The 13,988-nt window shown below is 44.2% G+C and overlaps 1 protein-coding gene across 14 annotated transcripts in view; it reads right to left on the bottom strand.

Annotated features, from left to right (window-relative positions):
• Positions 1 to 13,988, bottom strand: part of LOC142580133 (uncharacterized) — a 128,376-nt gene that overhangs the window by 110,893 nt on the left and 3,495 nt on the right. For 5 of the 14 annotated variants that reach the window (XR_012827577.1, XM_075690964.1, XM_075690953.1 and 2 more), the window contains one exon: positions 1,818 to 1,889. The exons of 3 other annotated variants lie outside the window; for them this stretch is intronic. The gene's annotated coding sequence lies outside the window, so the exon portion shown is untranslated. Of the gene's footprint in view, positions 1 to 1,805; positions 1,890 to 13,366; positions 13,493 to 13,988 lie in introns of all 14 variants that reach the window. 6 more of the 14 variants (XM_075690963.1, XM_075690954.1, XM_075690960.1 and 3 more) reach the window with 4 other exon arrangements.

Below are 13,988 nucleotides of genomic sequence, written 5' to 3'. Positions count from 1 at the left end.
CTTGCGCTCGGTACTTTGTGAATACTTCTTCACAACGTCATAAAGATTGTGAAGAAGACCCCTGATGTTTCATTGAGCTATTTGCGTTCCTATATTCAAACGGAGGTGTGTGCTGTGTGTTTAGGCAACAGACATATCTCGTAGCCCTTCTCGGGCCTCGGAATGTGCGGTTTCATTTTTAGGAGTGGTCAAGAGAAGCCTGCTACCCTTTAGGTGCTGGCTGCACTACTTGGCTGAAACTTGTGTCCATCTCTTTTTCCGTTGCCCCTTAAGCACCACTTTTGCAAAGCTGTTCGTTGGCAGGTACAACACCTGCCTCTGGGCTTTACTTGAACAATAGTTCTCTTTCACTTTAATTGCCATGATTTCTTTCTCTCGTTTCCAAGATGGGCAGGACCACGAGTATGTGGCATGCTCCCATCTCAGTTTACACAGTGTAGAGCGTTTTCGCAGGATTCAGCTGGATGTTCGTGTGCACTGCATTTAGCACAGGTCAGCTGTCTGCAGCAGTTTTGTGAACTGCTGCCGAACATTTGGCATTTGAAGAAATTGAAAGTGCTAGGGATGTACAGCCTTACTCTGATGTTGACGTAACCTGCCTCGATGGTTTCTGGCAGCATACTGGAACCGAAATGTGAGAATTAGGTGATTAGCATTGATTTCTTTCCCGTCACACTTCATTTCGATTCGTTTAATGTTGATAACATTTTGTTCTTTCCATTCTTCCATAATTTCATTCTCAGTCAGTTCCACCAAATCATCATCGGAAATGACACCGCGATGTTCATGATGCAGTGTGGGGTGACAAACTGATATGTCCCTGAAAGACACTAGGTTGTGTAATTTTTAATGTTGTGTTTTGCCATGAGGTTCCAAGAGGAGTTCACCACTTGGCAGTTTCGATGCCATATAGCCTGGGCCAATAGTTTGCGTTAGACATTTGGAAACGAGGAAAGGCAAGATCATTCTTGTTGTCTTTCCCGCTTTTTCAAGAGTGAATTACTTGATAGCAAGGAAAGATTTAAGTGTTTCAGCCGAAAAATTTCTGTACATCTTCGGTGGGCCCTCATTTCTGAGGACAATCAGGGAGTTTGGGAAAGGAACTATCCAGTTTTGGGCAGCAACGCCAGCCACCCACCGTGGAGCCCAACCATGAGACGCCACAGGTCTTATAAAAAAAAGTCCTGCGGACTCCAACTGTCAGCAGGGGTGGTATATGCAATACCCCTATTGTGTGGCAAAGTGTACTATGGACGGACTGGACACTGCTTAAATGTTCGGCGTGACAGCAACACCCAGCTGCCGTCAGGAATTCTACAAACTCAAATCTGGCTGTACATTGCAGGTGCTGCCAACGTGACGCCCTGATTCACGAACCCACAGTGCTGTTCAAAAATGGAAATCAAACAAGCCCAGAGGTAGCATATCACACGTACAGATTCTGCTTAGTGTGCATCAAAAAGAAACACAATTTTTTAATGGCCTGATTTTTCGGCATCCTCACATACCTCATACACACCACGTGACCTAAGTGTTTATAATTTGTCAAGCAATAAACTTGAAGTTGTCAGTCAGCACTCAGTCAGCATGTCATCTTTTCCTTGTCCCTCATCCGTGCCCTGCTGCATCTATATGTAAAAATGTTAACCTACACACTCACCCAACTTGCTGTGTTGATTCAGTACATTTATTCTTTAAGGGCTGCCTTTCCTGTCTTTAATGAAGTTCTTCATGACACTGCCTACTTGGCCACAACAGTAGCTATATGTGAGTGAAATGCAAGAGTAATCTCATGGCATACTCACTGAGGAACTTACCCCAAGGAATTATTGGCCTTGTGTGGATGACTACGCACTACGGTAGGCCACCCCAGAAGAATGTGCAGGATCCTGCATTTGTAATGGATAAGTCAAGCCAACTGCTGAGAGACTGCCTCAAGGTGACATGTGGCTTTCAGAAAGAAAGGCAATGGCAGTGTCATTTGTATGAGTGGTCCAGGACGAGCCAGCCTACGTTAGAGTTCCTTCGGAGCAATGTCTGGCGTGCACCCCCGCCCCCCCAGAGGAAACACTGATGCCAGCAAGCAAAGTGCTCAAGTTGACAGACATCACTGTCCCAAATAAGCACTTGGAGATTCTAAAACTAAGACTGAATTTTTACAAGGAATCATATTTGAATCCCGTTGAAAAGATAGCTACAATTAGATCTGTTACAATGAAGGTTGAAGAAAATGACAAGTGTAGATGTCCAACCAATGAGTTGTTCTTTGGTGGGCGCCTGGCCACAGAGGCCTGGAGGGCAACGTCGCTGCTGATGAAAAGGCTACATCTGACTTGGCAGCATGTCATTTCTAGATATTTACAGAGGCACCTCACAGGGCTATGTGTAGAAAACCCATTCAAGGTGAATTCAGATGAGATCGTTAACATTTATACGCGCAGGCGAGCGTCGACATTGCACTGCCCTTAGCGTTTAGATCACAGACTTACACTATTCCCTTCCACAAGACCAGCTGATGTCGACAGTTGAAGAATGCATTACAGGAAACGACAAGTTAAAATTCAGGAATGAATGTGGCGTGCCAGTACAGTTGTTTCTCGAGCTTTTGGTGTTTTATTTGCCACAACATTTGTTGTTTCGGATGTAAAAGCATTCATCCAGAGGGAGGGAATCTGCATCAGCTCTCAGGTAGTGCCAATTTTAAGTGAGCTCTTCCTCGGTAAGGTAGACCAGAGACTTGAGTACCTTGACAGCAGCATTGGCTAAATTCTTCAGGTTTGTTGATGACTACTTAGTGATTACACAATTGCAAATTGGTCTAGAAAAAGTGAATAATATTCATGCTACCTTTAATGACGAGGGATTGGGTCTAGGCTTCACGTATAAGTTGCCATCTAATAATGAAATTCAGTTTTTAGACTTGAAGTTGAGATTCAACACGCATCACATTTGTTGGCAGTACAACCTTACAGCATGCAAAGCAATAATGAATTATTTATCAGCACACTCAAAATTAGTAAAAAAAAAAAAAGGAGGTGTAGCTGCAACATGTTTGGGTTTGGTTTTCCGAGATTTTTGTCACTGTGTTGCCAATTTCAGTTTTTCGCAACAGCTAAGCTGACTAGAGAAGAGTGGTTTGGTTTTCCTAAATCTACTATTATTTCCATTCGTGAAGGGCTTGTAGAAAAGATAAAGAAAGGTGATCCCCTTCAGTAGCAGAACCAAAAAGAAGTTAGCCATTAGTCTTTACACACACCAGATGGGCCATGGACTGAAGAAAATCACTAATAAATATAAGTTATGAGCTGTCTTTCCTGCAAGAAATAAATTAAGTAGGAAGTGTAATCTGGACAATAAACCTCAGCAGGCATAAACAACCTCATGTCAGATTAGCACACACAGCAGGCTGTCCTGTGTCGATAGTACAGAATAACGCTATCGTGCGGCAAAGTGTACTACGGACAGACTGGACACTGCTTAATTAAATATTCACCTTAGAGAGCACTGCGATGCTGTCAGGAATTCTACAAGCTCAAACCTGACCACAACACTGCAGGCACTGCCAACGTGAACCCCTGTTTCACCAAACTACAGGGCTGTTCAAAATGGAAATCAAACAAGACAAGAGATAGTGGAGGCATATGACATGCACATAGATTCCGCCTCATATGTTAGCCTAATGTCTATTTCGCTGCATAAGAAAAAAAGAAACTTTTTTTTTTAATGGCCCGATTTCTTGGCACCCTTGCATATCTCGTATGCACCACATGACCGAAGTGTTTATACCAATTTGTCAAGCAATAACCTTTCGGCTGTCAGCGCTCATGTCATCCTTTTTTGGTCCCTGGTCTGTGTTGCACTGCAAATATATGTAACAATGTTAATCTACCAACTCGCCCATTGCTGTGATGATATGCTTGCTTGATCGTGTAAATTCACAGGGAACCCATCTATTGCTAGAAAAACATACAAGAGGCTGTTAACACATATGTTCGGCCACTTAATGTGCAAAAATAACACTGAAAAGAAAAATGCACTGACAGAATAAGACTTTCTGCACTGTGTTTCTTTTTTTACATCCCTCTCACCAATGTTGCACACTTTGCAGCATCTGCTGAGGCTTTAAGTATTTATGTAAGAAAAATGGAGACTTGCAAATCTAAATTTAGTTAGTTGAACGAACTGCACTATTAACTACAGCAGAATATTCAACTTCCTTGAACGAATAGCAAAGAAAAACAATAAAAAACAGTAGTTAGTTGCACTATGCCTTAACAAATTAATTTGTGGTTGAATATTCCAGAATTTATTTGCTACCACTCCAAGAACTTCTTTAACATTTATTTCATTTTTGTTTTTACATTAAAGACGAAACGGCACATCGACAACTCCTTCCGAAAATCTACAGAGGATACTTTGGACAACTAAAGACAGTCTGGGGAATGTTCTTGCAGCAAGTCTCCCACCATTGAAATAGTTTCCAATCTTTTCAATGACATTGCAATGCAAATATATTTCTAACTCTTCACCATTTTGATTGGACTTTGTGGTGTCTTGCCACTCTTGAAATTCATCCTTCACCGACACTCCCAGCCACCTTAACATGCTACCTCCATTCGAACATTGCATCGTCCATTTCTTGCCTGCACACGATTGCCTCTAGCAATGCGAGGTCTTAATAACCTGTGAACAATGTTGAGCAGAGTATTTTAGTGACAACATGTAGATGAAAGAATTTAGGCAGAATCCATCTTAAGATGACTATCCAACTTAGTACAGGTAGCTTTCAAGCAATATAGCGACCACGTAGCGACACCCCGTATTGCCTAAGACACCTTCATTTAGAATCTGCAGTGGTCCTTCCAAGATTTCAATTGCTTCAGCCGCATGCAACATGCATTGCCTCCGTGACTGGCCCACTTTGCTATGGCCGTCTCTCGCTAAGGTGATTCACGATTATAACGGCAGGATGACTGTATGGAATTATGAAGGAATGATGTCAATGGAACGATGAAGGCGGCATGATGATTGATGTACATTGTTTATTGGTGCAAAGGCCAGAAGTGGCCAAAGACCAGCATGATACTTGGTGATCACTGGCAATGTGTTGTTCTTGGATGAGAAAATGAGTTGCAAAATGAGTAACACAGCATCCAAGGAGATGCTATACTACAGATAGCCTGGCCAAATTATTTCCGCTGTGTTCATTTCTGCTGAGAACTTCAATGTTTTACCATTAAAAAAGGGTCATTCCTTAAGAAGGGTGCTGGGTAAAGAGGTATATTATGACGGCATAAGGAAGGGAAGTACTTTTTTCTCTCTTGTTCTACTGAGAGGCACTGAACAAGAAGGACTGCAAGTTTATTGCCACACCTACTGCATGTCAGAGGGTTAGTTCCGGTTAGGAGATAGGAGTGAGTACTGTAGGTGTGCCCAATTCTTCACCTACAAAGCAGTACTTCCTGTTGTCGTTTTCTCAGAGATTCACTTTCCTATTTTTGGTTTGATTAAGTGTAGTTTGTTCAACACATGAGTGTCCCACTGCCTCTGGCAATATTTCCGTAGCTTATGTCGTAAAAATGACTTAAGGTCTGTGGAAGGTACAGGTATAGTATTAATGTTTTAATCACAAAAAGCTACAAATGTAGCCTTTTCATCAGCAGTGACGTTGCCCTCCAGGCCTCTGTGGCCAGGCGCCCAACAAAGAACAACGCTTTGGTTGGACATGTACACTGAGTACAGAAAGTTGTAGAGGTAATTAAGGACAGAGTTTTTGTGTTTCTGTAAGCTCGATATGCCACTAACAACACTTAATGAGCCTGTGAATACGACAGCCTTTATTATACTCGCTTGCTTTATATGTTTAGCAGCAGAGAGGATTGCATATGCCTCCGCTGTAAAAATGCTCGTGCTCGCATTTAATGCACCGGACGTTGAAAATGATGGTCCAAAAGCTGCATAAGCCACACCATAGGTAGACTTGGAAGAGTCTGTATACAATTCTGTGCAGGAGTACTTTGCCTGGAGTTTTAGGAAGTGTGAAGGTATATACGCCTCAGGCGTGTGTTTTGATATTGCGACAAAGGACATCACACTGGATAGGTGAAGCAAGAGAGATGGGAGTCATTAGGACTGTTTCTTGATGGGGAATGCCAGTTTCTTCTGCCAGTTCTTCCAAGCACAGAGACAGAGGAGCACGAACAGATGGGCAGTTACAGTGAAGTCTGGCAAAAGGCAAGTCGAGCTCAGTTGAATGACATGAGTGCTTGTTATCCCATTTACTTTTGAAAAAGTAGAAGCTTAGATATGTTCGGCATAGATGTAAGGACCATTCGTTGGCCTCAATGTACAGACTTTCCACCGGGTCTGTCCTAAAGGTGCCTATTGCCGGGCATATACCGTGGTTGTGGACTAGATCAAGGATTTTTAAGCACTCTTCAGTGCGGATTGGTGCACCACGGCTCTGCAATCGAGGTGTGATCGTACTAGACTCTTATACAGCCTAAGCAGACACCTGGTTGTTCGAGAATGCAGCTTAAGTAGGTGCATAGTCTTCAGGCACTTCACCTTAATATATTTCAAGTGGGGAATGAAATTAAGTTTTGTGTCCAAGATACAGTCGAACCCAATTATAACAATATTCAAGAGCCACGAAAATTGCATTGTTATAACCGATAATTGTTATAACCGGGTTGCATGAAAAAAATCAAAGTAGGGGGATGGCAGAGCTGATGCGAGAAAACTATAATGGTAGGGAGGCCCAGTGCCCCTTCCTTCCTTCCTCCATCCAACTGCTGATTGCGTTCACTTGTTTAACTGCTTCCTGGGCGCTCGAATCGCGTGTAACAAGTCGCGGCTGTCGGCGTTAAAGAGTGGCGCTGCTATAACAACTGCAACGAGGGTGTCATGGGTGGCAAGCGATGTGCGAGCACTGCCGAGGAATTGCCTTGGTGGCCCCAAAGGGGGTCTTTGAAAATTGCGAGAAGGTTGCCACGGCAGCCTGTCAGCTTGAAAAACAAAAAAAAAAATGCTAAAGAGAGATCGCCACAAGCATTGCGCCACGTACTTCCCACTGGCTTGCACGAGAAAACCCTATGTCCGTCAGCCTTGCATGCTTTACACGAAGCTTGCCAACATCCTTCTCCAAGGCATCCAGGTGCTCCACGTAGTGCAGCAGAAGGTTCCTCGCGAAAATGAAGCCCCGGAGGAACTAAATCATCTGCTGGGCCTCCTGTGAGGACAACGTTGAGGCAGCCTGCCCTACCGCATCATCGCTGCCGACATTGCTGTCGCTATCTGATGCAAGCACGTTCGCGACGACTGCCTCATTGGTTAGAAGCACTTAGTTTTCAAATATACAGCTGTGTGCTTTCTTTTCCCTGGCAACGTCTTGCATTGCCGATGATAAGCAGGTGCATCAGCCATTTTCCATTTTGGCAGCGAGTCAAACCTACCGTTGGTCAAACGAGGCTGAGAAACCACGTTGCCAGGGACTATTTCCATGCAACCAACAAAAACGGATGCGAGTGATTAAGCTGTTTGCAGAACTGCACTGAATGAGGAGCCAGCGAGCAACATGCGAGTAATCTGCGAGCAGCACAGTTGGCGCAGTCCATTCGTGTTTTGGAGGGTGGGGTGGCTTAGAGTTGTAGGTGCAGCCCATTCGTGTTGGAGGGGTGGAAGGGCGACAAGAGAGAGGTGCACGTAGATGGCTGGAAAATGAGAGTGCAGTGGCTGTTGAAGCAGTGGCCCATCATGCACTGGCTCAAATTTCTTTTTGCTTTTTCTTTTCGAGGATTTCGCACTTCCCTACCTTTCGGCTCTGACACCCAGCAGCCAGACTTCATCGTTATAACTGATAATGCGGCATCGAGGCATTGTAGTAAGCGGGTTATTTCGCCACGGAAAACATACAAAGGTTGGCGGTGCAGCAGCTTCTCATTGTTATAACCGATACAGTGTTAAAACCGATATCGTTATAAGTGGGTTCGACTGTAATACCTAAATATTTGTGTTCTAGGCTGACCGATATTTGTTCTCCATTGTGGTCAATACAGTGAACTCTCACTTGAGTGAACTTCAAGGGACTGAAGGAAATAGTTCACATAACTGAAAGTTCACTAAACTGAATATTCACTAGACCAACATAAGACATAGCATACAGAGTCAAAAGTTTGAAGTGCAATTCATGGAGCAAAAGACATGGCATCCATAGTGTTAGAAATGTGTGAAATGGAATTTGTACATATCAACAAGTACAAGGTTCAGAACAGTTATAATGCTGCCTTTCTGCGCACACGCGGAACCGACGAGACTGGAAAGAAAGAGATGACGACCATGCCAAGACTAGCCAGTCAGAAAGAAAAACACACCACGTGGTTTGTGGTGTGACAGATCGCCGCTTTGCTCTGGCGGCGTTGTAAGCGCCAGCTATGTTACTTTGTTCATGGCCTCTGAGATTACATGCTTGCTTGTTTTGTGCCGGCGATCTCGGAGGCCATGCCTCATTGCCATTCATTTTCCGTGCCGCCGCTTTGCCCCAGGGGCGCTGTAGCTCCAGCGACGTTACATTGTCGCTGGAGCGGCGGTTTGACGAGGGTGGGCATCGGTTGCGCCTGCAGTGCAGGGTGCAAAATTTTGTTAAAAATAAGCCTTGGTCCTCTGAGCGAGTTCATTAAACTGAAATACTAACTGTTCCGAAATTCGTTTAAGTGAAACATTTTTGCATAGAATATATAAGAAAACTGTCGAGGAGTTTTTAAAAAGTTCATTATTCTGAAATATTCGATAAACCGACGTTCGCACAACTGAGAGTTTACTGTAGTGGGTTCTGGTAATACACCTCTTTTGTTTGAAAATACAACACATGCACTTATCTTGAGGGTTTAATTTAGAACCGTTTTCATCCACACACTTTAGAAGTTTATTCAGGCCAAGCTGTATCTGTCTCTTGGAGATGCTAAGATTACACGACCTGAAACATATTTGTACATCTTCCACATAAACCAAGTGAAACAGTGTGCAATAAGTTTGTCTATAAGGAGTTAACCTTTAGAAAAAAGAGCGTAGAACTCAGCACTCCACCTTGCGGTACACGTTTCCTGTGTGAATGGTCGAGACTGCACGTTTCCAACTCTAATACGGAACATTCTGTTAGACAGGTCGCTCAATAATGCTCAGTAAGTTGCCACAAATACCTATTCCATAAAGATCCTGAAGGATCCCAAAACACCACATGGTATCATATGCTTTTTCCATATCGAAAAATACTGATAAGACAAGCTGTTTGTGGATAAAGGCATCCCAGAAATACCTTTCCATGCAGACAAGCTGGTCTGTCATTGATCTGCCTTCCCTGAAATCGTAATGGCCTCACTAGTCCGAAAATTGATGGATCTTCCTTAGCCTCTGAGCTGCAAGGGCTGCTGCCAGCGTTAGTAGAGGCCTTTGATGTGACTGATTTCACAGAAGGCAGGGCAGCCTCAGCTGCTCTCACTGTGGGGGTGGGTGGTGATCGCCTCAGCATGCTGCGCGTGACTTGGACGGCCGTCGGGCACCATTGTGGTGCTGCCCCGTTACACCACATTGGCGAAAGATGTTAATTACTATATTGTTAAATTACTAATAGGAGGTCCTCCTAACAGTTTTTGTAACTCCGGGACCTCCTCCTGTACTAATGATGAGTGATGAATAAATAAAAATAATCAAGGTGAAAAACGCTGTCATGCTTCTAGGAAACTGATGTTCTCTTTCAGTTTAATGGCAATATTTTTTTTAATTCTTCCAGGCTGCACAAGATCAGGAATATGCAGGCTGGCTACCATCACAGTTAGCGCAATGGGCTTCAGCACTGCATTCATCAGCTGAGTGATCTTTTGTGCCGCACTTTGCAGTGGGCAGTTTTGAGAGCATGTCCAAAGCTCTGCCACTTGAAACAACATTGTGGGTTTGGAATATAAAGTCTTACGTGCAGTTTGAGGTCATCATCATCATCATCATCACCATCAGCCTATCTTTTATGCACACTGCAGGATGAAGGCCTCTCCCTGCGATCTCCAATTACCTCTGTCCTGCACCAACCGATTCCAGCTAGCGCCTGCAAATTTCTTAATTTCATCACCCCACCTAGTCTTCTGCTGTCCTCAACATCGCTTCCCTTCTCTTGGCACCTATTCTGTAACCCTAATGGTCCACTGGTTATCTAACCTGCGCATTACATGACCTGCCCAGCTCCATTTCTTTCTCTTAGTGTCAATTAGAATATCGGCTATCCCTGTTTGCTTTCTGGTCCACACCGCTATCTTTCTGTCTTAATGTTCCACCTAACATTCTTCGTTCCATCACTCTTTGTGCTTCAGTTTGAGTTGAGTTTGCTTTGCAGTTCGAGGTAACCTGTTTCTATTGCGTCCGGGATTGTGCTAGAGCCAAAGGTATCACATGTTTGGTTGGTAGCTCTTTGGTATCACAACTGATTTGGTACGTTGTACATGTAGAACATCTTTCTTTTCATCTATTCAAGAGTTCTACTTCTGTTAGATCCATGAGGTTGTCGTCTGAAACCACGCCTTTTACAGTGTTCATTGTTTGGTGTGCACCGACAGATATGCATTTGTCTCCAAATGCCACAAGGTGTGTCAGTTTCTTGTACCAAGTCTTGTCTTGTACTTCGACCAGCAGGCCCCCTTCTTGCCATCTTGGTGGCTTTGTAGACACTTCCAATGGTCCCCATGAGACATTTTGATACCAAGAAGGATTAAATGCTTCTCGCTTTCTTCTGGGGCGTTCTCACAAAGAATCATGTGATATTTCGAGAATGTATCTTTCTTCAAGAATAATTGAAACGTTGCATCTGCGCATCCCCATTTCTGGGGATGATTAGGTGAGAAGGGGTTGGAGGGTCCCATGGAATGTATTGTGTATTCGGTATGAATGCCAGTCACTCACCATCGAGCCCAACGAGGCAACAGGGCAGAGGTAATGGTGAAGCAAGCTCTGCCATGAAACCTGTACATTTTTACTATAACCACACATGTTATAACCAAGGTAGGCCACAGCACACCAGGTTAATCTTTGCCACCAGAAATGTAGGAAGTAAATGGAAGAGAAAACAGAAAACCAAAGATTGAGGAGGAGGACAGGAAAAGGTGACTGCCGATTTCCTCCAAGTGGGTCAGTCTGGAGGAGCCGTCTGTGCGAAGCAGAAGCCAAAGAGGTATTGCCTCTGCCAAGGGGTCTTAAAGGGACTGACAACTGGCGAGAATGTGTTGTAAGATATTGCTGGAAATGAAATGACCAGGATTTACAGTGATAGAATCCAGCATGCTGTTCACAGTAAGAAGGAATTATAATTTTCAATTGACAAAGAAAGTCTCAAAAACCAGTAAGTGGCGAAACCTGGTGGTGAAATCCCAGTACTTCGGATGTAGTCTATGAGATTACTCTATGCGAGTCTGCACTTATTTAGTAGAACACTTTTATTGCTTAAAATTACAGTTACTTTATAATTAGACCCTTGCACTTAATTCTACACTTTGGAAATAAAAAGCACACGCATGGCTATGGCAACACGCTGAACTGCGTATCACACGTAAAAGTGTCGTTTCGTTTTCGATCCTATTGGTTTTGTTTTAACTGGTTAAATACCAAAGCAGATCAACCACAAGAACCACAAAAACAAGTAGCTGTTATTGCAGAAATACTTCAACACTTCGGAAAACATGCATCGCAGGAACATCGACTTGATAAACAATACATTCTCACAGTTATGGCCGCACTTGTCGTCTGTCTCCCACTAATGCTGGCATATAATCGCTATTGCACTCACCTATCACCATTTCCAGCATGCTTCCAGTTATTGACTACATCCTCACTGCAGATTGAAAAATTCTGATAAATGTTCCACAGCCTTTTCCGCCTTACCACTTCGTGATTGGACCAATAAGCTTTCCATTGCTTTAAAGAAATAGGTACCATGAAAATTGGTTTTCAGTCTCTTTAAAGGTCCGAATGGTAGGCTCAAAGACCAGAATGCCCCTTTTCCCAGACACGGCTAAGCTGTGCACAGCTACACTCGGGAGGGTCCAAACCTCATGTGCTCAGGTACGTGGTGTCGCAAGTCACCAAATCCCCCTGATGCAGACGTCCCTGCAGGGACGAAGGCGGCATGACGACGACAACATGACGACAATGGGATGACAATTCTGAAATGATGCTGATGGCAAAATGACAGTGTGATGACGACAGCATGACAACAATGTGATGACGAGTGTATGATGACAATAGCCTGACAACTGCATTATGACGAAGGTATAACGAGAATCAGATGACAAAGCTGGATTGATGACAATAGAACGAACACGACAACATAGCAACGGCGGTATGAGAATGAATGCACAGGCTGTTTTACACTTAGGGGAAAACTCCCAGCACAGTGCATCGCGATGCGGCAAGTGCTCGAGGAACGGCGTTGAACCGCGTTGTCTGCTAAGGCAGTGCACGCTGCCCGCACTGTCTAGAAGCATGCTACTGTCATGGGCAATGCGCTGATTTCATCATTACTGCGGGAACTCAGCTGATATTCTTTACTAAGCATTGCACGATGCCAACCTCAGGGTCTTCATTGGCGATAATGGGGTTCTACAAACGTCTTTTGGCAGTATGCTGCAATTGTTCTTCCAAAAGGCAGGCGCACTGAGTGCATGCACGTGTATTTCTTCACTGCTACTGTAAGACGCGGCGACAAGAAAGAGGCACCAAAATGTGCGCTTAGCATGTTCGGTCTTTATTTTCCGGGAAAGGAAAACAAAGCACTCAACAATAGCCGTGCGGGTCAAACACGATGAAACAAACAGACATGAATAAAGGAATGCTTTAGGTTAAGGCAATCAGCTGGAAGTGATTCTTCCTGACCAACAATAGTTAATTACACCAGACAGGTCCTGCCCGCCGGCTGGGAAATGCAGGCATCATGCTCCGAACTTAGTATCTCGTCACGTCCCCAGTGGCAGCGATGATAGCGCTCATTCTGGAGGGCAGTGAGGTGTAAAGTGACTCGGTCAACGATGTGTTCATTCGCAGCTTGCCCTACTCATCAACGATGGTGAACCGCAGCATATCCTCGGACAACCCATGCCGAGGATGGCACACTAGCGATACTTTCAATAAGCCCCAGAGATTTTCAATCATGTTGAGGTCCAGAAATTGGGACGGCCACTCCAGGAGAGTGGCACCGCGCTCTTCGAGCAGTTCTTGCACAACACAAGCAGTATGGCATGGTGATCTATTGTGAACGAATATATAGTCCCCTTCTGGGAACAGGCCGTTAAGAACGTATGAAATCAGTACATCATCTATGATTGCCCCGTACCTTTCAGCAGTGAACTTGAATTCAGGGCGTATCAGTGGGCCAAGACCATCTTTGGTAATGCAAGCCAACACGCTCACACTAGTGCGCCCGCTCGCTGCGACCCGTTGCAGGTACTGCAGCATGTAACTGGGGCAAAGAAAGAAAGCATATATTGAGTACAGACATTTTACATTAGGTAATCAACTTGTCTAAGAATCTGGGCAAACCTCACTTAAGTTTATGTTCACAGCATAAAATGCGAGTGGCTCGAATCACAAGCGCACGCACAGTGTCAAGCTCGATGGTGAAACTGCAATACTCACTGCAATAAGTTCTCATCATGGTGCACTTGGCCACTTTATTAAGCCAATCTGCTAGCCCAATATAGTTGCATTGTTTTCTTAAGTGGAGAAATGTTTTCAGACAATTATTCATCTCCCCAAAGCAAATCAGGCTGAACCCACATGCGAGGTAAATTCGTTCTCACTAGACGTCAGTGGTCGTAAACGTGGATTCATCACTGAATACAATGTTTTTCCATTGTTCCGTAGTCCACCCTTCATGTTCTTGGGCAAAACCGAGCCGCTTTGCTCCATTTGTGGCACTAAGTAAAGGCTTTTGGGTGGCTGATCTGCTCCGTAGG

The sequence above is a fragment of the Dermacentor variabilis genome, chromosome 4 (assembly GCF_050947875.1).
Source record: "Dermacentor variabilis isolate Ectoservices chromosome 4, ASM5094787v1, whole genome shotgun sequence".
In the NCBI taxonomy this organism is placed as follows: Eukaryota; Metazoa; Arthropoda; class Arachnida; order Ixodida; family Ixodidae; genus Dermacentor; species Dermacentor variabilis.
This window is presented reverse-complemented; position numbering and strand designations above follow the sequence as displayed.